The following is a 24,346-nucleotide window of genomic DNA, read 5'->3' as shown; positions in this document are numbered from 1 at the left end:
TCCCAGCACTGGAAGGGAAGAGGTGGCTCTTTCCACCATTTGCACGCCCCCTGCAAGTGCTGAAAGGAGCACCCACAGTACACTTGCTGATATGCAAATTGAAGATGTCACTGTTGAAGTACAACAGGATGAGGATACTGGTGTAGCTGGCGCTGAGGAGGAAGTTGGCGAGGAGGATTCTGATGGTTATGTGGTTTGTTTAAATCAGGCTCCGGGGGAGACAGTTGTTGTCCGTGGGATGAAAAAGCCCATCACGGTCATGCCTGGGCAGAAGACCAAACATTCCACCTCTTTGGTCTGGCAATATTTCTATCCAAATCCGGACAACAACTGTCTTGCCATATGTACCATATGTAAACGTGGAATAAGTAGGGGTAGGGACGTTAACCACCTAGGAACATCCTCCCTTATACGGCACCTGCAGCGCATTCATAATAAGTTACTGTCAAGTTCAGAAACTTTGGCTAAGACCGTAAGCAGTCCAGGGACACCTAAATCCCGTTGTCCTGTTGTATCCAAGCGCCTGCAACCCACACCGTCAACTCCCTCCTCGTCAATTTCCTCCTTAGTCAGGATCGGAAGTAGTCCTGCAGGCCATGTCACTGGCATGACTGACTCTCCTATCCGGGATTCCTCCGGAGGTTCCTCCATTGCTACGCCTCCTGCTGCCACTGCTGCTGTTGCTGCTGCTGGGAGTCGTTCATGATCCCAGAGAGGAAGTAGGAACACCACTACTTTTACTAAACAATTGAATCTCCAACAGTCCTTTAAGTACGACAGCAGTCATCCTGAAGCAAAACGTATAACTGAGGCCTTGACTGCTATGTTGGTGTTAGACGTGCGTCCGGTATCCGCCATTAGTGCAGTGGGATTTAGACAATTGATGGAGGTAGTGTGTCCCCGGTTCCAAATCCCGTCTAGATTCCACTTCACTAGGCAGGCGATACCGAAACTGTACAGAAACGTCAACAAAAGTGTCCTCAGTGTCCTGAAAAATACCATTGTACCCAATGTCCACTTAACCACGGACATGTGGACAAGTGGAACAGGGCAGACTAAGGACTATATGACTGTGACAGCCCACTGGGTAGATGTATCACCTTACGCAGCAACAGCAGCAGCGTCACCAGTAGCAGCATCTCAGAAACACCAGCTCGTTCCAAGGCAGGCTACGCTGTGTATCACCGGTTTCAGTAAGAGGCACACCGCCGACAACCTCTTAGAGAAACTGAGGGAAATCATCGCCCAGTGGCTTACCCCACTTAGACTCTCCTGGGGATTTGTGATATCTGACAACGCCACCAATATTGTGCGGGCATTACATCTGGGCAAATTCCAGCACGTCCCATGTTTTGCTCACACAATAAACTTGGTGGTGCAGAATTTTCTGAAAAGCGACAGGGACATGCAGGAGACGCTTTGGGTGGCCCGAAAAATTTCTGGCCACTTTCGCCATTCAGCGACTGCGTGCCGAAGACTGGAGCGCCAGCAAACACTCTTGAACCTGCCCCGCCATCATCTGAAGCAAGAGATTGTGACACGGTGGAACTCAACCCTCTATATGCTTCAGAGGATGGAGGAGCAGCAAAAGGCCATTCAAGCCTATATATCCAGCTATGACATAGGCAAAGGAGGGGGTATGCACCTGACTCAAGCACAGTGGAGAATGATTTCCGTATTGTGCAAGGTTCTCCAGCCCTTTGAACTTGCCACATGTGAAGTCAGTTCAGACACTGCCAGCGTGAGTCAGGTCATTCCCCTCATCAGGCTTTTTGCAGAAGCAGCTGGAGAAAGTGAAGGAGGAGCTAAGACAGAGCGATTCCGCTCGGCATGTGGGACTTGTGGATGAAGCCCTTCTTTCGCTTTGCCAGGATTGCAGGGTGGTCAATCTGTTGAAATCAGACCACTACATTTCGGCCACCGTGCTCGATCCTAGGTTTAAAGCCTATGTGGTGTCTCTCTTTCCGGCCGACACAAGCCTGCAGAGGTGCAAAGAACTGCTGGTGAAAACACTGTCAGCTGAAGCGGAACGTGACACGTCAACAGCTCCTTCTTCATTTTCTCCCGCAACTGGGGCTGCCAGGAAAAAACTTAGGTATCCTAAGCAACCCGCTGGCGGTGATGCAGGGCAGGCAGGACCAAGTTTGGACATCTGGTCCGGACCGAAGGACCTGGCAACAATTTCTGACATGTCTACTGTCACTGCATATGATACTGTCACCATTGACAGAATGGTGGAGGATTACATCGGTGACAGCATCCAAGTAGGCATGTCAGACAGTCCGCACCTGTACTAGCAGGAAAAAGAGGCAATTTGGAGGCCCCTGTACAAACTGGCTCTATTTTACCTGAGTTGCCCCCCCTCCAGTGTGTACTCCGAAAGAGTGTTTAGTGCAGCCAGGAACCTTGTCAGCGAAAGGCATAGGAGGTTGCTTCCACAAAATGTGGAGAAGATGATGTTCATAAAAATGAATTATCAACTCTTGCAGGGAGACCAGCCTCCAGAACGTACAGAGGGACCTGTGGTGGTGGATTCCAGTGGGGACGAGTTAATACTCTGTGAGGATGAGGATGTACACAACACTGAAGAGGGTGAGGAATCGGTGGATGAGGATGAGGATGACATCTTGCCTCCGTAGAGCCAGTTTGTGCAGGGACAGATTAATTGCCAGCTTGTTTTGTGGGGGCCCAAACGAACCAATCATTTCAGCCACAGTCATGTGGCAGACCCTGGCGCTGAAATGATTGGTTTGTTAAAGTGTGCATGTCCTGTTTATACAACATAAGGGTGGGTGGGAGGGTCCAAGGACAATTCCATCTTGCACCTCTTTTTTTTCTTTGAATTATGTACTGTTTGGGGCCTAGTTTTTCAAACTGCCATCCTGTCTGCCACTGCAGTGTCACTCCTAGATGGGCCACGTGTTTGTGCCGCCCACTCGTGTCGCTTAGCATAGTCATCTATCTACCTCGGTGCAACCTTTTGGACATAAAAACACTATTGTGAGGTGTGAGGTGTTCAGAATAGACTGGAAATGAGTGGAAATTAAGGTTTTTGAGGTTAATAATAGCATAGGAGCAGAAAAATCAACACATTCTGTGATTTTAGCTGTTTTTATGCTTTTTTAAAAAAAAATACAGATCCAAAACACAAAACCCAGAACCCAAAACACAGAAGGGTGGTTTTGGCAAAACCAATCCAGATCCAAAACACGAAGAAAGATCCAGATCCAAAACCAAAACACAAAACACGAAAAGTGGCCGGTGCACACCCTTAATACATACCTTCATGCACACACCATGAGGTTTAATGTTACTGAGCTCAATACAGAATGGATAAAGAGCTTAAATCAATCATTGCTGTTAAACATACAGTACCTGTATATATATGATGAACAGTGACATTATCATTTACATTCTAAGAGTTTTGAGTCTCTGTCACTTAACTATTCATTAACACTAGTGCAATAAAATAATTAACACATGGTTACCTGCAACTGCAATACCCTTGTAATATGATTCTGTATATGAAACATTTAGCGCTTTGAAACCTTTGATTTATGTAATGCCTGCTGTTAAATTGAATCTGTCAAGTGGATGCAAGAAGTCACCTTAGTTGGATAAAGGATCACAAGTTAATAACCAATTATAAAAACCAAGTGCTTTTCTCTATTCATTTCTGGGATTCCCTACATCCTATATAGTTTTAATTGATAGATATGTAAAATACAGTGACACGCCTAATTAATCTTATTCAGCTAGTTCCATGTTGTTAATTCTTTTGTTCTTTTGTTGCAGATATCTGGAGGTCGGGAGCATCTAATTATACCAGATGTACAGGGCTGATATTAGACAAACTGGGACAACCAAGTGACCTCAAGCCATGGATTGCACCCTTTTCTTCTTTTTAGGTCCCAAGTAAGGAATATCCTTTATAGCATGGGTGGGCAATAAGTTGCCTTCCAGCTGTGGTTGAACTACAAATCCAAGCATGCATTGCAACAGTTTTAGCATGGCCAAATAGCAAAACTGTGGCAGGGCATGTTGAGGGGCTTATTGCCCACCCCTACTCTATAGGATCCAAACCTGGGACATGGAAGGACATGGAAGCGGCAGCTCTATCCGGTGTCCCGTGAATATTACTCTCTCAAAGGGACATGTATCAAAAATCCAAGAGAGATAAAAAGAAATTGCTCATAGCAACCAATCAGCTTCTGTCATTTTATAGACCGTGCTAGAAAAATGTTAGCTAGAAGCTGATTCGTTGCCCTGGCAATTTGTCCACTTGATGTCTTTGTGGGAGAGATGTATCAAGCCTTGGAGAAAGATAAAGTGGAGAGAGATAAACTACCAACTAGAGATGAGCAGTTCAGTTTGGCTGAAAACAGAACACACCCAAACTTTGGGGTTCCGAGTAAAACTGAGAGCCTGATTCAGACCCGGACGCTAACCCGTGATCGCTCGCTTTGGGCAATTGTCGCCCGTCTGTGCATGCGTATGCATCACAGTGCACGTGCACGAACCAGTCACTGCGATCGGGAATTGCGCGCTTGTAGCACAAAGGCTGAGCGCTACTTTGAGTGACAGATAGTGCCATTTGTGGGTAGTAACAGGGGAAGGTGCTTGTGAACGGGGGAGTGGTGCTGCAAACACAGGTGTGTCTGGCTGTCAAAACAGAGTTTTATGGGTGTGCATAATTAGCATGGAAGCGTCATTGTACACGTCACTTGGTTGTATTTCAGCCTGCAGTGACGCAGTGCTTACGGTGGGGTAGGGTCTACCTCAAGGGCTGCGAGCAGCTCCGATGGCTCTCGATGGTTCTGGTTAATCATAAACTTCCTGGAGATGACGTTTGGTAAGTAAGAAAACTGGGCGTATTTATACCGGCATGCGCTCACTGCCGTCGCTCTCTAAGACATAGAGGGCGTCCTTACACCAGACAGTGCGATCGCGGAATTTGCATACCCAGCCCCTTTTGAATGCAAGCGATCGCAGCTTAGCATCCGGGTCTGAATCACTCCCTGAGTCATGACTTGGGTCTCACCAAGTTCGGAATTTGGATCTAAAAAACAGAACTTGCGTGCTTTGGTGCCATTTCACACAGGAGGGTGTATGGAGAGGGTGTGGGCTGTAGTTCATGCTGCAACACGACATACTAGTCACCATTGGAGAGAGTTGTGGATGAGTGGGTGGGAAGTGTGTACAAGATTGCAATCTTTGTCATTGTGCAAACAGGCTCTTGTGTATGTTTGTTAGAATTAAACTTGAAGTGAGCTGCTGCACTAACTTACAATTGTTTTCCATAGATGTGCTACTTTCTTGAAGACTGCCATGACCTGTGCCCATACCAGGCCCCTCCAGCAAGCCTGGGCCCAGGTAATTAGTACCCGCTTTCTCTCGGGGCACCTGCTGAAACCAAAACACTTGAGGTTGGTTTTGCCAAAACCAAAACACGACAATGATTTAGAACCAAAATCAAAGCACGGGTTTGTGCACATCTTGACTACCAACCAATCAGCTTCTAACTGTCAATTTACAGGCTGTGCTGGAAAAATGACAGAAACTGATTTGTCCCCACTTTATCTCTATCTATGGTTGATACATCGACTCTGTGGCCACGTTTCAACTTATACTGCAGGGTCCCAGAAAATGGGGCTGTTTTCTGTATCCTACAGTATGTGTTCTTTTAATTTTGGTGTTTTAGCAGTTTAAATAAATGATTAGTTATGTGAACTAAAACAATCTTTTGAAAAAAAGGAAACTGTCCTGGGAAAATCAGGACATATGAAAGCTTAGCTGCATTGTATGTATTTCCACTGACCCTCTTTAGAAAGTTTAACAAATCCTCTACTAGTGCCAAATACCAGGTTTGTGCTACAGCTGTCAATTAAAATACCGTGACTCATATTTGCTGTCAAGCACACAATTTCAGCCATATTTCATGCATAGTGTAAAATGTAAAAGAAAAAATGTATAATGGGAGCACTTATACACAGCTGCTGGTTTGAGAAATAATACCATTTAAAAAAAAAAATGTAATTAAAACATCTGACGAACATCTGATGAAACCGCCGTGTCATAGGGTGGAGAAATGCGTCAGGACTCTTGGAAAGCAGGTGGAACGCAAACCGGAAGCCGGAAAGCTCCGGAACCGGAATTAATGCACCGTATGGTTACCGGCATCCCCTGACTGACTGCAGCATCGTGAATGTCCAGGAGTGCCGTGGATTAGGAGTGGAGGTCCCTCTGCCTCAGCACCCAAGCATCTCCGGACCACAGGGTGTACACAGTGGGACTACATGATGCAAAGTGCACAGCAACTGCATTACATTGCACAGCCAAGGTGTTTAAGTTTCCTCCCCTATTTGAGGATAGAGGTAAGAACCATTATCATGTGGGTTCTATTGAACTTTAAAAGGAACTGGCTGGATGAGAATGTATCTTATTTGAGACTTATCAGTTTCTGCAGTGACTGAACTTATCACTTGCTTCTGCCACTAATCCCTTCATTTGCTCTAACATTGGCTGTGATTGAATACTAACATTCTATGCTTTGCTGCTAAACATCTGCTAATAAGACCGGTCTAGGATATACATTTAATTACAGTATATGTTTTTTATTTCATATTTTATAACACATTTCTTATTTCTGCATATGCTTTTAGCCGGATCTGTGCAATATTTAAATAAATTGTGGCCATAGGCCTTATATTTTATTTCCAACTGCGTACCATGGTACTGCAAAAATTGTTTTTAATGAAATTTTGTTTAATAAAGTATATTATTTCTCAAACCAGCAGCTGTGTATATGCACAACCTGTTCTGTGTACTTAATGGGACTGAAGGTTTTGGAATAATCATAAAGGAGGATAAACCACAAGGTGTTTTCTGTGCATCGGCCCTTTAATATGCTGGTGGAATCCCCTTTTTAAGAATTAGCATCTTGGTTGTGGATTTTGTTGACCTATAGTAATTGTTTAGGGGAGGAGTTTTTAGTTTGATAAGCTGCTGCAAGGCAGTCCAACTGCTTCTTTGTGCCAGTTCACACTCCCTTCCTCCCTCCCTATTGACTGTAGTGTTGTGGCTTACAATAAAGACCAGTGTGTGTATTGCTAATGTTTAGTTCAGGTTAGTGGGTGCACTCTCCTTCTCATGACGCAAGCCATATAGGCCAATTGTCCTGATCGGGAAATGGCTTTACCAACTGAATGGGTGGCTTCTGTTATTTGTAGAGTTGAACACCAATGTTTGGTTTGTGATTGTGATTGTCATGTGCGTTCTTTAAATACTGCCACCAATTCATTCTCATTAATTGGTCAATAAAATGTTATATTAATTTTTAAAACACCAGCCCTGTTGTCTGTGTCTTTATTGTATTATTATTATACTGTGGCCCTCATTCAGAGGCGGTCGGAGGATGCAAGCAGTCGCTCAGAAACTGGGTGGCCGCTTGCATCCTGACCGGCCGCCTCTGTTTCAGTCGTTAGGCTGTGGGTTTACACCCACAGCTCTAACGACCGCTTCTGAGGAAGCCGCTGAACCCTAAGGAGGCGGAGAAACGCGTAAAGGCACACTCTATTTTCAAAGACCAGCTGGTATTGTACTACTCAATTATCTCCCGGGAGTATCGTGAGTACAGGACTTTTTTAAGCCAGGATTTCAGGTTACTGAAGGGGAATATTCCCATCGGCTCACGTCCTCACTGAGGAGTGATTTATATGCCTTATGATTGGGCTATATGCGTATTTACAAACATCCTGGATGCATACAAACATCTTATCTGCGAGTGATATGTTGTAAGCCTGGACATATGTATGCCTGCTACTAACCACTTTTTGCCAATATATATGTGGAGTTTTCCACAAAGACTTGCATACTAACCATTCGCTTTGGACAGAGACTAACACTATATCTGCAGTTATAGAGTCTAAGCTGAAGACTCATATATATGGGTTTGCATGCGGGCCCGCAATTATATTGACACATTAACCAGTGTTGCATCTGCAGTATTCACTGCTATATTTATTTCATATTAAGACTTATATATGTTTGTCTATATGTTTGTCTGTATCTTGGGTGTCATTTCCATCGATTGATACTTTTTAGTATTGACTGTCATATTTCTAAGACCATTTATATCTATATTATGGTCTAATATAATTTATCTGCTAAATTCTTCAGTAAAGTACAGGCCGGTCTAACCTATTAACTTTTAGTGCTTGTTTATATTTATGTATTATTTATGTTATTAAACCCTGTCTATTTAGCGCTGTCTATTATTGTTGTACTATTTTTTTCTGGTAATAGGTAAGGCACAGACCTATTTTTAGGATAGCAGCTGTTGATGGGATTTAGACCTTGTTTTCAAATACCAATATACATGCGTATGGTTTAGAGCGTTTGGTTTTTTATACTTTTTTGATTGAAGTATAAACAATGTTGTTTGTTTTTCCATTTGGAGCCAGAATTAAAAGGGTGTTGGAAGCCCCCACTCTGTTTGGAATGGGGTATATCAGGAGTAGAGTAACTTCCAGGACGGACATATATATACTGTAGCTTCCCAATTCATCGTGGTTTCAGAAACCAGTGCAGAATAGAAATCATTGCCAAGCAGAAAGCTCTGCAGACCAACATTGAGACCATGGCATAAGGAATTGTGCTTGGAGGAACTTAGTAACTGTCAGTGCAGGTGCAGTGTGACAGTTGATCCTCCGACTCACTGCTCTTCCATTGGAGCTCTGCCTACCCCCCACTGGTACATAACAGCCTGTGCCTTCAGATCAGTGCAGTTTAGGCACTGGAAGACACCCTGAGTGAACTTGCTTAATTCAACATTTCAAATCAGATACTCCACGGCCTACTGTTTCGGCACCATGTAGAACTCCATGGCCCTGACGAAATACAAACAGTGTCAAAAAACATAATTTGATTCCCACCCAGGGCCCGGTCCGTGTGGGGTTTAATATGTTCTCCCTGATTATGTAAATTTCCTCCGGGTGCTCCATTTCCCTGCTAACCTCCAAAAACATACAGGTAAGTTATGTGGCTAGAAAAATGCACCCTAGTGTGTGTTAGGGGCTTTAACTGATGACAGATGCAGTACTCTCTTTTCAGTGCTATGCAATTGGTGGTGCTACTATATAGAGAATAATAATAATAATAATAATAATAATAATAATAATAATAATAATAATAATAATATCTCTACAGTGATAGTGGTCTTTCCAAAAAAATTGCTTTCCAACACCCCCTCCACAGTTCTCTTCAATATGAAGCAACCTTTCCTCTAACTTATCACTGATTCTTCTCTTTGTACTTTTCCCCTTCCCCAGTCCTCTTTTCTATTGTGAAATGCAAAATAAAGATATAATAATAATAATAATAATAATAATAATAATAATAATAATAATTATTATTATTATTATTATTATTATTATTATTATTGTTGTACATGTTAGGATCAAGAAAACAGGGTAAATCCAATTAGGTGCGAGTTGGTAGATACGAGGTGTGAGTTGCTGTTTTCCCTGTGAATTCGCATTATGAATTCATTTTGCAATCCAATTAGCAACTCGTACTGAACCAGTCAGGGTAAACTAGCATTTGTCCATTCGCACCTCCCAGAGGGTGAGAGATGGAAGGGAAAATCTTTATTTTAAGGTTAAAATGTCGAGACACATGCAGAATCCCTTGGACACCCCCTTTAATGACTAATTAGGCAATTGGAAGTTTCCAATTAGTTTAATTAACCCAATAATTACATGTCATTTTTGGGGGTAAAAAAAATATCCTCAAATTACCGAAAAATCAACTTTTTCGTTAATTTATGCACACCAATTTTAATTACAGTATTTTTAATTGAAAAACAATTGCTTTTTAAGTTTTTATAATTGTTTTACATTTTTTTAAGTGTCCTCAAAGTACTCCAGATCACCTTTTCTCCTACTTTTTAAATTTTTCGTTTAATTAATTTGAGATTAAACAAAAAAACTAAGCTTTTTATAATTTTTTGCATTAAAAAAAAGCAAAAATCATCCATTTGACACCATTCAAAAACCTTTAGTACTTTCCTTATGTCCACAAACAGCCTTCTATACTGTCCTGCTAACTTATACCCCTTTTACACCTAAATTCCATGTCTGACCCGGAGTTGAAACAGAGGACCTCATTTAGAGCCGGTCGCACAGAGCATACGGTCGGTCTGAATGAGGGGAGGACCTCTTGATTTTTCAAGACGTCCTCCTTTGCGGTGGTAAGGCTGTGGGTTAACACCCACAGCCTTACGACCGCCTAAGGTGATGGTCGCGATGGTCAAGACCATCGTGACCATCGGGGCTTACGACAAGACCCTAGGATAGGGTCTCCCTTGTCGCAAGTCCCGGAGAGCTTCTGGCTCTGTCTGAGCCGGAAGCTCTCCACTGACATCACTAGTGATGTCAGTGGGGCCGCCCCCAAACGGTAGGCGTTCCCATGGGAACGCCCCGTTTGGGTTGCCAACCCCCCGGCCCGCCTTCCAAACGGGGCGAGCTGTCAATCAACATTGACAGCTCGCCCCCTTTGGATCGAGACCCGCTACGACCGGCGCTGTCGGTCGTAGCGGGTCTCACGCATGCGCACGACGGCGCCGGCGCCGTTGTGCGCATGCTCTGTGGGGGGTCATCGACCCGGTCCGAGCGCATCGGTGCTAACGACCGGGTTTGAATGACCCCCAGAGTTCCAATCCGGATCAGACCCGGAATTTAGCCGACGCCGACCCAGGACATTCCCGAGTCGGCGCCGTTCACAACGGAGTCGGGTCTGCATAGACATGGCTTTTCCGGCGTTGAAGTGGACGCTTGGAGATGACGTCATCTCCAAGCGCCACTGAAGGCGGACCAATTGGCCGGTTATTTCAACCCGGAGTGCGCCGTTCACACTGCAGGGTTTCACATGTTACTCCCGCTTTAAACCCTGCAAATTACCTGGGTTGGAATGCCGGGTCACTCGACCCGGCGATCCACCCCTCTCCCCTTTTACACCAAGGAGCTACCCTGGTTAACCCTGCAATAACCCGGGTTTTAGCTTCAGTGTAAAAGGGGTATAAATGATCAATTTTGGTGGGTCCAGGATGGTCTCCCCGCTTTTTCATGCACTTCACTCACATCGCATTTGGCATTCAATTCACAAAGCCACTGCTGTGAGTACCACAAATAGGCATTTTTAATTGGATTGGAGAATTCTTGGGTGCACACATTAATGCGAAGTCTGCGAAATTCATGAAACAAACTCACAACTCGCCACCTAATTGAATTGACCCCAATGTATTTTTGCTAAATGTGATTGATTCATTGATTGTATATTATACTTTAAAACAAACTGTCTTTGGATATTTGTCCAAACTTTAGTATATTGATTGCTGGTTCTGAACATTTTTTTTACCTTTATTTTAAGTTAATTCCTTATTATTTTAAGGGTCTTGTTTTATAGAACTTTGCTTTATTTTGTAAAACAACACCGGAGAGATTATTATTTTATTATTATTATGTCATTACCAGACATTTATATAGCGCACACATATTTTGCAGCACTTCACAGAGAATGGCCATTCACATCGTCCCTGCTCCAGAGGAGCTTACAATCTATGTTCCCTACCACCTACCACACACACACTAGGGTTAATTTTTGGGAACCAATTAATGAACCAGTATATTTTTGGAGTGTGTGAGGAAACCCACGCAAGTACAGGGAGAATATATAAACTCCACACAGTTAGGGCTGTTGTGGGAATCAAACCAACAACCTCAGCGCTGTGAGGCAGTGATGCTAACCATTACACCGTCTGTGCTGCCCATGTATACCATCCTCTCCTGCTAGTTTCAGCAGCCTGGCATCTGCATAATGCTGATACTGTACAGAGTGTACTTTTTTCATCCTACAAGTCCCTTGTGCATAGCACATGCATGAGTCAGTAAGGCCACACACGCGTACAAAACAGTCTCTCCCATTTTGGATGCAAAGATGAGAGAAGCTAAGTTTCTGTCATCTTTATAAATATTGATCCTGCACAGCCAGCTGCCGTTCCTACCTATGACAACCAGAATAAAAAGGCAGAGTGTGATTTTTTTACACTTATCAGTTTACTAGATATGGACAAATGAAAATCCTGCTTTTTGTGCATTTATAAATAGATCCCTTAGTCTTTGCCTGTCTCTCTCTCCCTTCCATTTCCCACTTGTTCTTTCCCACTTCCCCGACCAGTTCTGGTATGGAAGCCAGGTTCTAGTTCGTCCTCTGTTAGCTCTTGAAGTCTGTCCTTCCTTTCATACACCCCACGTTTCAGTGGAAGCCAATGCTGTGATTCAGTATTTCATAGCTCTCCGTGGTCCCCATAGCACTCTATCTTTCACCCCTTAGATGCTGAGGACTATCTTACCCATGTGTTCAGGTACAGTAATCACAAGTGCAGAACTCCAAAATTACTAATTATATATAATATATTACATTTTGCAATAGAATTTTGCAATAAATAAATAGAGGTTTTGGCATAATCATGGCCATGCAGGGGCGTATCTATAATGGGTGCAGGGTGTGCGGGTTCATGGGCCCCTGGGTCCAGGGGGGCCCGCACCGCACACACTGCACCCATAGTATTACTTACCTCTTCGGAGTCCCACATAGATGCGGGGGTCCGCCGCAGCCATTTTCCCGTCGTTTGTGCATCCACAGTACAGGGAAAATGGCCACCGCGACCATTTTCACGGTGGCCTGTGCATACTCTATAGACTCTGAGCGCACTCTAGTGCCCAGAGTCTATAACTCCAGCGCTGGCTGCACAAAGCTCAGTGCGCTGCCGGCCACCGAACAGAGAGGAGGGACCTGTGTCGGAGACTGCAAATGGGCCCCCTCCTCTCTAGAAACGCCCCTGTGGCCATGGTTATGGGCATACCCACCACACCCAGGAAATCTCTGAGGGCAGGTCCCTAACATACTGGGGTTGAAATCCAGAGCACAGGACACCTCCAAACAGGCCCCGCTGAGCCACCCCAGGGCATCAATTTAACAAGGAAGGTGAAGTGTAAAAAGGTGTTAGACAGATAAGAGCAGCTACTGTTGCATATAGTAAGGTGAAAAATAAAGATGTGAAAATAATATATATTAAACCAGGGATGGGGAACCTCAGGCCCTAGGGCTGTATAAGGCCCGGGGAATCATTTGGTCTGGCCCTCAGAGCTTTTTTCTGCTACCCTCATCTGGCTAGCAGGGAGCCTAGAATGGCACCCTGCAGTCAGAATCTATGCAGCAGTGCCACCTGGAGCGTCCTTAGAACCCTTTTGACGGTACACGGCTGCCCTTACACTTCCCCGGAGCATCCTCAGGATGCTCTGGGTATTGCTGTAATCAACGGCAATTGTGGCCCCGCCGCATGTGACGTAACATTGAGGGACCGCGGCCAGCACTTGGCCCATGAATGATGTTATATATATCAAACTGGCCCTTGACAGAAAAAAGGTTCCCCACCCCTGTATTAAACAAACAATAGAGGTGCTAAAAGTGCAAGAAAGGAAAAATGTGTTTATAATGAGATGCTCTGAAGCAGCCCAACCAAAGCAATCCAAGAGACCCACGCCCCAAAAAGCAACCCATAGCTGCACTACAGTATAAAAATTTGTAGGACTTACCTACAGTAGATTGTGCCTCTTACTAAAGTGCACTCAAAATGCCAGATCCATGCTTAAAACTAGGGATGTGCGCCGGACCATTTTTGCCGGATTTGGATTTGGTTCTAATTCATTGTCCGGCTTTGGATTTGGATTTGGATTTGCCAAACTGCGGTGACTGGCTTTGGATTTGGATTTGGATTTTTTTTACAAAAATTTACAAAAAAAGCTAAAATCACATAAATTGGTCCTTTTTGTCTTCTTAGAGTATTATTAACCTCAATAACATTAATTTCCAGTCATTTATAATCAATTTAGAACACCTCACAGCTTATGATATTGTTTTCAACATTATTGGCCAAAGGTTGCAGTGAGCTGACTGGTTACTAAGCGACAAAGCAGCGGCACAGACGCCACAATTTAAAGCACATCTATGACACATTGCCACACAGCAGTGGCAGAAATGAAAAGTAGTGCACCCACCCAGTGGGGTACGGCCAGCAGAATCACAGTACTTGTTTACATAGTGGGCTACCGCCCTAGGAATCACAGTGCACAATCTTATTCACATTACACCGCACATAGGCCCTGATTCACATTACACCATAAAGTAGTGTCTCTAATTTATGTTACGACAACACAGTAGTGCCCCTTTTACACAATGTCCACAGTAGTGACCCTTATACACAATGCCCGCAGTAGTGATCCTTATACACAATGCCCACAGTAGTAGTGCCACTTATACAATGCCCCCAGCAGTGATGTCCCTTACACAATGGCCCCAGTAGTGGTGCCACCTATGCAGTCCCCTTAGTAGTAGGGCCCCCTATGCAGTGCCCCCAGTAGTAGTATGCCCCCCAGTAGTATGCCCCCCATTATCATGCCCCCAGTAGTATGCCCCCAGTAGTATGCCCCCCAGTAGCAGTGCCCCCATTAGCTTGCCCCCAGCAGTAGTGCCCCCATTAGCAGGCCCCCAGTAGTAGTGCCCCCATTAGCATGCCCCAAGTAGTATGCCCCCAGTTTATGCCCCCCAGTAGCAGTGTTCCCAGTAGTAGTGCCCCCATTAACATGCCCCCAGTAGTGGTATGCCCCCCATTAGCAGGCCCCCATTAGTAGTATACCCCCCCTTTTGCAGGACCCCAGTAGTATTATACCCCCCTTTAGCAGGCCCCAAGTAGGAGTATGCCCCCTTATCAGGCCCCCGAGCGGGAATTCAGGTAAGTGTTTTATTTTAATTTTTTTTCTTACATGTGTCTACTGGGGGGGGCTGGCACTACAAGGGGGAGACCACTACTGGGGGCACTACAAGGGGGGGACTACTACTATTGGGGGCACTACAAGGGGGGACTACTACTACTGCGGACTACTGCTACTGGGGGCACTACAAGGGGGGGACTACTACTACTGGGGGCACTACAAGGGGGGGACTACTACTACTGGGGGGACTACTACTACTACTGGGGGCACTACAAGGGGGGACTACTACTACTGGGGGCACTACAAGGAGGGGACTACCACTACTGGGGGCACTACAAGGGGGGGGACTACTACTACTGGGGACTACTACTACTGGGGGCACTACAAGGGGGGACTACTACTACTGGCGGCACTACAAGGGGGGACTACTACTAGGGGCACTACAAGGGGAGGGGACTACTACTAGGGGCACTGCATAGGGTGTAGGGGACTACTACTAGGGGCACTACATAGGGGGGAGGGGACTACCACTGGGGGCACTGCATCGAGGGGCCACGGCTGGGGGCTCTATATAAATGGCAATACTGGGGGTACTGCATAGGGGGGAGACTACAACTGGGGCCACTATTTAAGGGGCACTGCATAAGGGTTACCACAATTGGGGGCACCGCATGGGGGGTGGACTGCTACTGGGGGCACTATATAAGGGACACTGCATAGGGGGTGCCATTATTGGGGGCACTATATAAGGGGCTTACTACTGGGGGCACAAGGGGCACTTCACAGGGGGGACCACTACTGGGGGCACTGTATAAGGGGCACTGCATAGGGGGGATCACTACTGGGGGCACTACTGGAAGCCTGCATAAGGGGGTCCTCTCCTGGGGCACGGGGGGGCACTGCATATGGGCACTACGACAGGGGGCTGCCCCTACATTAATGCCCCCTTACACACACATAAAAAATAAAAAAAATAAAAACTTACCTGAATCCCCACTCCCGCCGCCGTCCACTCTGCTCTGCTGTATAACACGCAGAGGGAGCCGGAAGACAGAGCTCATGAGTGAGCTCCAACCGTGAGCAACAGTGAGCAGCCAATGAGAGTCTGTGTGACTCTCATTGGCTGCTATTACAAACACACAGCTGCCGCTGGCAGCTGTGTGTTTGTTTCTGTGTAGAGCAGACCGGTCACGGCGGTCTGCTGTCTGTCGGTCTGCGGTCTATCACAGCGGTCTGCCCTACCCTAGAGGAGCCCTGATGTCGGATTTTCTTGCGAGAATCCAACATGAGGAGGCTGCGGCTCTGCCTCGAATGGGGATCCGAGTCAGGCAGAGAACACCCGAACAGTGTTCGGGTGGACTCGGATCCCCAATGTTCGGAGCGGTTCGGATTCCGCAGAATCCAAAACGCTCATCTCTACTTAAAACCAATAGGGGACAGGTGGGAAGGGGTGCTAGCCTTGGCTGAGGGCGTCTCATGCCTTCAGGTGTGCATAGGAGCACACTAAATAGAATATGTAAAAAAAGGGCCCTAGACTGCACTCCCTGAAAATATATTTATATTTATATATGTAAGAATAATAGTCCGGCACTCTCCTACAAAATATCAACAGCCCTGGTGCCACAGTCAACCATGGGTTAAATAAGTAGAAAACAGAGAGAGGGCACTCAATGGGACTTATGCAGCAGATGTAAATAAATTAGGTCAAACCAGAAATGCTGTCAACGTTTCAGCAACTTAATGCTTTTATCAAGACATGTCTTGATAAAAGCATTAAGTTGCTGAAACGTTGACAGCATTTCTGGTTTGACCTAATTTATTTACATCTGCTGCATAAGTCCCATTGAGTGCCCTCCCTCTGTTTTCTACATATATATATATATATATATATATATATATATATATATATATATATATATATATATATATATATATATATTGGGATGTTCTACCTGTGGAGACTATTGTGCAAACACAAAAAGAAGAGTTACAAGTGCACAACTCCAACATTACTAATTATATATAATATAATACATTTTGCAATAGAATTTTGCAATAAATAAATAGAGGTTCTGGCATAATCATGGCCATGGTTATGGGCCTACACACCGCGTCCAGGTAACCTCTGAGGGTAGGTCCCTAACATACTGGAATCCAGAGTGAAAGACACCCCCAAACTGGCCCAGCTGAGCCACCCCAGCGCATCACTCTAAAGATCAACATAACTATAGCAGCATCAGAGCCCGGGTACTTCTAGAGCTGGAAAAGGTTCTGGATCACATGGTCTGTGAAGTAATAAGTCCCCCTTGTCACTCTTCCGACATGTTTCGACACAGGATGTGTCTTTTTTAAAGAGACATCCTGTGTCGAAACATGTCGGAAGAGTGACAAGGGGGACTTATTACTTCACAGACCATGTGATCCAGAACCTTTTCCAGCTCTAGAAGTACCCGGGCTCTGTTGCTGCTATGGTTATGTTGATCTGTTTATCATCATCTGGTAAGAAGTAATTTTTACCCTTCCCTGTTTTTATTTATTTGGAATATATTAAAGCTACATTTTGAAACTATTTGAACCTTGAGGAGTTTATTTATGTTCATTTACATGGTTTCCCTGTGAGTTTGGAGCAATGAACATGTCCTAAAGAAATCAGTATAGGAGTACAAGCATACATCCTTATGTAAGCTACAGTGTGAGCATTGAAATGTTGCCATATCGTATGATACGTGGTTTTTATGGGCACATGGTGGTGAATTGACAAGTTAAAGATACTGTACCTAATGGGAGAATCACCTAAAGTTACTGTATAAGCACTAATGTGAGTATAGCTATCAATTTTTGCATGAAGGACACTAGGAGTGAAAACAGTGTTTTCCATATATAAAGAACACGGGTGGTACCTTCATATGGTTTTTCCGGTTTCCTATTATACTCATCCCTTCTCTATTATTTTATGAGTATTCCTGAAACTGATACATATTATTCTGTTGTATGTTTTTCTCTCTAATCTGCTGAGGACTTTTGGTTCAAGGTTAAAAGCCCTTTGCAAGAAGAACATTCAGGATTTTAAAGAACAGTTATTAATGTTTGAACAGTATTGAGGCAAAGAATCTGTACCTCTGTTTTGTATATATTACTAAGGAGGGGGGTTAGGTTTAGGCACTAAGGGGGGAGGGTTAGGGTGCGGAGGGGGTGTTAGGGTGCAGGAAGGGAGGGTTAGGGGGTGAAGGGGGAGGGTTACTGTACTTAAGGAACCCCAGTTGGCATGCTGATGATCGGGATGCCGTTGTCGGCCTTTTGACTGGCGGCATCCTGACCGCCGGCATGCCATATCACACCCGTTGCCCAGGCATGCATCTTATTGTATTTTTCTTAGCAATCCCTCCAGTTGTGACCTCTGATCGTGTCTGCAAACTGGTGTCACCAGTTCCTCCTCACCAGCACCTGTGGATGATGATAACCAAGGGAACATGTTAGTGTTGTAATTATTATTTATGCTCAACAATAAATCAGTCCACATTTATACACTGTATACATCATTTTGGTGAATGTAAGTTTGTATTTTTTATTTTCTTTTCTTTGCCCTTGCTTTTTTCCTATATTCTTTTAGAGGGATACAGTTAATATACCTATGGCTGGGATGCTGGCTGAGGAAATTCAGGTGGCAGAATCCCAATCAGCGCTAGAAGACCGGCGCCGGTACCCCGATATGGCCGGAGATGCTGACAGTGGTATCCCGACAGCCAGCATCTCGATCTTAAGTACACCGGGCATTATCTGCGGGGGTGGGGGGGAGGAGGGTTAGGTTTAGGCACCCTGGTGGGAGTTAGGGTTAGGCTGCGGGAGGGGAGAGGTTAGGGTTAGGCTCCAGTCATGGGGGTTTAGGCACCACCGAGGGAAGGTTAGGGTTAGGCACTAAAGGGGAAAGGTTAGGTTTAGGCACTAACTGGGAGGGTTAAGGTTAGGGTGCGGAGTAGGGAGGGTTAGTGTTAGGGTACAGTAAAGGCTTGTTAGGGGGTGAATAGGGCAGGGGAACAGTACTTACTGTTCCCCTGTCGGGATTGTAGGTATTGGGATGCCACTGCCAGTATACTGAAAGCCGGGCATCTCGAGTGTTGGGATATCATACTGATTCCCCTTATAGATAATACAATCATCAATTATAGGCTTATCCAGCCAAGCAACAATTGAGAAAGCTCAAGTTTAATAGAGTATAAACCATCAAGTAATTTCCCCCAGCCCACAATATCCTGAAACCTATAAGAATTTAAAGATTTCTTCATTTAAAGATTAAAAGTTTAAAGATTTAAAGATTTGTTATACATGTCCCTCAAACTGGCCATACACTAAAACATAGTCTGTTAAACCCCCTGGCATCTACTCTGTCCCCCCACTGGCACTTCCTCTAGCTCCTAACTTGCACCTCCCCCAAGTGACTGTGATTTGCCTACTAAAAGCCTGGACCAACTTTCCGGATTCACCACAAGGATCTCCATCATTTTGGGACCTTTTATCCATTTGTTCATGCACTGGATGTGCGCACCGTGTTATCTGAGGACTCCAACGCTGCATATGACATTTATGCTATTAGGATCACTCCTCTATCAGTTAAGGACTTGGTAATTATATACCCACTGGACAGTCCCTTGTTTCTCTCTGAGAGTGGTGTCTACTGCATTGTGACCTATGTGCATTTTGCTATTGGAAGTACATATAGGTACAGGCTACATTTATTTGGCACATGCTTGTATACATACTGTTTTATATCATTGCTCATTGTTATATGTGAATATTGATTTTATTAAATACATTGTTTCATTCAGTCAGTCCTTTGATTGGTGTATTGAAACATCCATCATAGCATTACTATTTTATTTTCTTTTTCATTTAAATAATGAAGCTGGACAATTTTACGCCACTTATCTCTCATGTCATTATTTATATGTATTCTGTATATTGTATATATTGTATTTATATAATGTTTATGGTTAATGGTGATTTTTTTATGCATTTGGAGCAGAAGCCATCATCAGCCAATAGGGCTATTATTAAATTTACCTTGGATTCCTGTGACCCCTAACTAGAGTTTGGTGCATATACATATATCAAGACAAGAGATGTGCGCTAACCCCCGTGTTTTAGTTTTGGATCTGGATTTATCTTGGTTTTGCAAAATCACCCTCAGAACCGCCACTTGGATTTATCCGGATTCACGGAATTCAGATGGATTCAAGTATCTGGAGAACCAAACCGCACACATCTCTAATCCAGTCATGGTTCTGATCTTCTTGTGGTCCGGAATTCGGATTTTAAATCTGAATATTGGGTTTTGGATTACAAAATTACATTATTTTAGCTATTTTTCAAAACTTTTTATCAATTTAAAAAAAAAAAAAAACACATATCCAAAACCATTTCCAAAATACTTGAGTGCGGTTTTGCAAAACCAAAACTAAAACACGAAGATGATTCCAGATCTAAAACCAAAACTAAAACGCAGGGATCTGTGCATATTTCTAATGCATAATATCATGGATATTTGCATTGAAGAAATTACTACAAAATGAGCAAGCTTACTAAATAAAAGCTCTGTAACCACTTAAGACAGAAGTAAATCTTTGAATGATAGGGAAATATGATTGTCCGTTTTCCGTTGCAGTCTGATCCGATTGGTTCACTGCTGCAATCCAATTGGATCTGTGCAATTTGGCTCATATAACTCACAGATCCTACACAGATGCAATTACTCAATATGATATAATTGGTACAGTACATGCGTGACCAGCATACAGTAAGTCATCTTGTACAAATTCTTATTCATTCTAAGTTTTTAGTAGTTAAACATCAATCTCTGTAAAGACCTTTGTCATGTCTCCGTTCACTGTGCAGAAACTTTCCTGAATGTACAGATGTGTTTTTATGCATCTTTGCTGCAGTCGCGCTAAAAAGCAACTTTCAGCACGACAGGTCCCATGGGACTCTGCTAGCGCAGGGCGTATGTCTTGCATTTTTTTTTTCCTGAAATTGACACATTGTGATGTGAGTAGGATGCACCAGCAGACTGTGCTGATTAATATGATACGTGACACTTGTATATCTGTGTGTACCTGAGTCTTTTTTCATTCCAAGTTCCGTAGTGCTTCATATACAGACTCAGGTGTACACAGATATACAAGTGTCACATATCACATTACTCAGCACAGTCTCCCATATACAGACTCAGGAGCACACAGATATACAAGTGTCACATATAACATTACTCAGCACAGTCTCCTATATACAGACTCAGGAGCACACAGATATACAAGTGTCACAAATCACATTACTCAGCACAGTCTCCCATATACAGACTCAGGTGTACACAGATATACAAGTGTCGCTTATCACATTACTCAGCACAGTCTCCTATATACAGACTCAGGAGCACACAGATATACAAGTGTCACATATCACATTACTCAGCACAGTCTCCTATATACAGACTCAGGAGCTCACAGATATACAGGTGTCACATATCACATTACTCAGCGCAGTCTCCCATATACAGACTCAGGAGCACACAGATATACAGGTGTCACATATCACATTACTCAGCGCAGTCTCCCATATACAGACTCAGGAGCACACAGATATACAGGTGTCACATGTCACATTACTCAGCACAGTCTCCCGTATACAGACTCAGGAGCATACAGTTATACAGGTGTCACATATCACATTACTGAGCACAGTCTCCCATATACAGATTCAGGAGCACACAGATATACAGGTGTCACATATCACATTACTCAGCACAGTCTCCCATATACAGACTCAGGAGCACACAGATATACAGATGTCACATATCACATTACTCAGCACAGTCTCCCATATACAGACTCAGGAGCACACAGATATACAAGTGTCACATATCACATTACTCAGCGCAGTCTCCCATATACAGACTCTGGAGCACACAGTTATACAAGTGTCACATATCACTTAACTCAGCACAGTCTCCCATATACAGACTCAGGAGCATACAGATATACATGTGTCACATATCACATTACTCAGCAGAGTCTCCTATATACAGACTCAGGAGCACACATTTTGATCTAACTTGCCTACTTTTGAAAATTAGTTTCAGGGAGACTATGAACGATATTAGAATGCGCCGTGCGAAGTGCAACGCGGTGCTGAGGGGGCGTGTCATGCTCTGTCCAAAGGGCATGTCTAACTCCACCTATGAGCGTATCTAATACTGCTCAGGAGTGTGTGTGGAACATTCTGACCTGCTTGTTGAATATAATATTATATTTCTAAGTTGTGCCAGTAAAAACATATGTCAGCCTACACACACATACACGTGCACACACACACACACAGAGTTCAGAACCAACACACACACACACGTCAGTGCCAGACTACACACAAACACACACCCTACACACAGGGTTCAGAGCCCGCACACACACACATGGGGCAGTATCAGACTACACACAAACACACACACCCTACACAGGGTTCAGAGCCCGCACACACACACACACACACACACACACACACACACACACACACACACACACACACACACACATACACAGGGGTCTGTGCCAGCCTACAACACACTCACACATCATGAGGAAGGTACAGCCTATGAAGTTGCTGTAGTTAAAACCCGACACTCACCCTGGGAAACAGGCACTCCTCCTCCTTCTCTGCCCTCTCCTCCGAGCTCCCCACCGCTTCATCGCTGCTCCAGCGCTGCTCTCGACTGCGGTGCCAACAGCTCTGCCAGTCCGGACAGCTGCTACCTGGTGGGCAGCTCCACACCAGGTTAGCCTCAGCTTGGGGAGGTGAGTGGGCCGCGATCCCTGTTAGACACTCCCGCCGATCCGCTAGGCAAGTTCAGTTGTCTCTTCTGACATATGTCTGTGTGGGGAGACGGGAGCTCCGCAAGCCTGTACAGACGCTCCGCTCCAGTCTAAAGATCTGCTGATGCGCTGCTGTTGTGAAGCGCAGCGCTGACACCTACCCTCCTGCAGTCACCGCTGACAAAGCTCTTGTTGGTGGGACAGACTTCAAGTGTGCCTGTACAGTCTGGGGGACCTGGTGACCGCGCCGCGGCGCAGGGCTTGCTTATGTTGTTCTATCATAAAGGCTCCGTCTCATCACATCAGAGGAAGTAGTGGGGAATCCGGGGTTTTATTTAACTTTCCGGGGCAACGGGAGACTCCACAGTGAACCGGGAGTCTCCTGCAGGATTCGGGAGTGTAGGCAACTATGATTTTGATACAGGTGTCACATATCACATAACTCAGCACAGTCTCCCATATACAGACTCAGGAGCACACAGATATACAAGTGTCACATATCACATTACTCAGCACAGTCTCCCATATACAGACTCAGGAGCACACAGATATACAAGTGTCACATATCACATTACTCAGCACAGTCTCCCATATACAGACTCAGGAGCACACAGATATACAAGTGTCACATATCACATTACTCAGCGCAGTCTCCCATATACAGACTCTGGAGCACACAGTTATACAAGTGTCACATATCACATAACTCAGCACAGTCTCCCATATACAGACTCAGGAGCATACAGATATACAGGTGTCACATATCACATTACTCAGCACAGTCTCCTATATACAGACTCAGGAGCACACATTTTGATCTAACTTGCCTACTTTTGAAAATTAGTTTCAGGGAGACTATGAACGATATTAGAATGCGCCGTGCGAAGTGCAACGCGGTGCTGAGGGGGCGTGTCATGCTCTGTCCAAAGGGCATGTCTAACTCCACCTATGAGCGTATCTAATACTGCTCAGGAGTGTGTGTGGAACATTCTGACCTGCTTGTTGAATATAATATTATATTTCTAAGTTGTGCCAGTAAAAACATATGTCAGCCTACACACACATACACGTGCACACACACACACACAGAGTTCAGAACCAACACACACACACACGTCAGTGCCAGACTACACACAAACACACACCCTACACACAGGGTTCAGAGCCCGCACACACACACATGGGGCAGTATCAGACTACACACAAACACACACACCCTACACAGGGTTCAGAGCCCGCACACACACACATGGGGCAGTATCAGACTACACACAAACACATACACCCTACACACATGGTTCAGAGCCCACACACACACACACACACACACACACACACACACACACACACACACACACACACACACACACACACACACACACATACACAGGGGTCTGTGCCAGCCTACAACACACTCACACATCATGAGGCAGGTACAGCCTATGAAGTTGCTGTAGTTAAAACCCGACACTCACCCTGGGAAACAGGCACTCCTCCTCCTTCTCTGCCCTCTCCTCCGAGCTCCCCACCGCTTCATCGCTGCTCCAGCGCTGCTCTCGACTGCGGTGCCAACAGCTCTGCCAGTCCGGACAGCTGCTACCTGGCGGGCAGCTCCACACCAGGTTAGCCTCAGCTTGGGGAGGTGAGTGGGCCGCGATC

At 44.8% G+C, this 24,346-nt stretch overlaps 1 long non-coding RNA gene across 1 annotated transcript in view; it reads left to right on the top strand.

Moving 5' to 3' along the window:
• LOC148505760 (uncharacterized) overlaps window positions 1-7,347 on the top strand; it is a 50,372-nt gene extending 43,025 nt beyond the window's left edge. Inside the window, exon 2 of the long non-coding RNA XR_015869847.1 lies at window positions 3,796-7,347. This is a non-coding gene — a long non-coding RNA (uncharacterized LOC148505760). The remainder of the gene's footprint in view (window positions 1-3,795) is intronic.
• The last annotated feature ends 16,999 nt before the right edge of the window (window positions 7,348-24,346 follow it).

Source organism: Taudactylus pleione, unplaced genomic scaffold (genome assembly GCF_031769625.1).
Source record: "Taudactylus pleione unplaced genomic scaffold, aTauple2 ptg000437l, whole genome shotgun sequence".
Lineage (NCBI taxonomy): Eukaryota > Metazoa > Chordata > Amphibia > Anura > Myobatrachidae > Taudactylus > Taudactylus pleione.
This window is presented reverse-complemented; position numbering and strand designations above follow the sequence as displayed.